Source organism: Fragaria vesca, linkage group LG7, assembly GCF_000184155.1.
Source record: "Fragaria vesca subsp. vesca linkage group LG7, FraVesHawaii_1.0, whole genome shotgun sequence".
In the NCBI taxonomy this organism is placed as follows: domain Eukaryota; kingdom Viridiplantae; phylum Streptophyta; class Magnoliopsida; order Rosales; family Rosaceae; genus Fragaria; species Fragaria vesca.
This window is the reverse complement of record NC_020497.1, coordinates 20,573,211-20,574,402: the sequence shown is the minus strand read 5'-3', so window position 1 is coordinate 20,574,402 and position 1,192 is coordinate 20,573,211. Positions and strand designations below refer to the sequence as shown.

At 37.2% G+C, this 1,192-nt stretch overlaps 1 pseudogene; it reads right to left on the bottom strand.

The window, feature by feature from the left end:
* The window catches only part of LOC101299826, a 5,346-nt pseudogene that overhangs the window by 1,226 nt on the left and 2,928 nt on the right, over nt 1-1,192 (bottom strand).

Genomic DNA, 1,192 nt, shown 5'->3' with positions numbered 1-1,192 from the left:
AGCTTCAATCCGGCCGGAAAACTTGTCGCCGGCCAGAGTCCTAAAAGGAGAGAAACCGTCCTGGAAGCCTGTGCTGTCGTCCGGGAAGGAGAGAAACCGTCGCCGGCGTGAGACGGCGGAGAACGGACGAAGTCCGCACTTTAAGCCGAGTGCGGACGGTCCGCTTCTCATCCTCTCTGTATATATATATATATATATATCAGGACCCTTCCAATGAGGGATCTTCTTTTTTTGTTCTATTTATAGGGATAGGGTATTTGACAAACTTCTCGATCACTAAATCACATCTACCGTTCAGTTTGTAGGTGTATATGAATAGATCACTTCTGCAAATTTTCAAAAAATGTGGGGATCGTTAAGTCATCCAAATGTTTGATTTATTTTTAATGATCTTGAACGGTGTAGGTTTGACATAATAGATCTGTTTTTTAATGGGCTTGGATGGCTGAGATTAAAACAAAAAACTTAACACTTATGTCAAACCTACACCGTTCAAAATTATTAACAATAAATCTCTCATTTAAAAATTGGATGACTTAACGATCACCAAATTTTCTGAAAATTTGTAGAAATGATCTACTCATATAGCCCAACAAACTGAACGGTGGAGATTTGATTTTGTGATCAAAAAGTTCGTCAAATGATCTATCCCTAGAAATGAACAAAAAAAGGGATCCCTCATTAGAAGGGTCCTGATATATATATACAGTCCGTCTCAGCTGCGGATTTTCATTTTTGCACCACTTTTTGATCGAATTTCCTCATCTCCACCGTCTAGTATCTAGATAATATTGTGTAGATCATCTCGATCTGCAAAATTTCAGCTAATTTGGTAATCGTTAAGGCCCTGAAAATTGTGTTTTTCTGGTATAAACATGAACTAGACAGAATTCAGTCCGTCAATTTGTTTTTCGAGTTTGAGGGTCTTAACGATTACCAAATTGGCTGAAATTTTGCAGAGATGATCTACACAATATTATCTAGATACTAGACGGTGGAGATGAGGAAATTCGGTCGAAAAATGGTGAAAAAATGAAAATCTGCACCAAACCATTGGTGCGGACGTCCGCAGCTGAGAAAAATCATATATATATAGTTCAAGGTCAGCTGTTTTTCTTTATGGCTAATTTTATATATATATAGTCAAGGTCAGCTGTTTTTCTTATGGCTAATTTANATATATATATATATA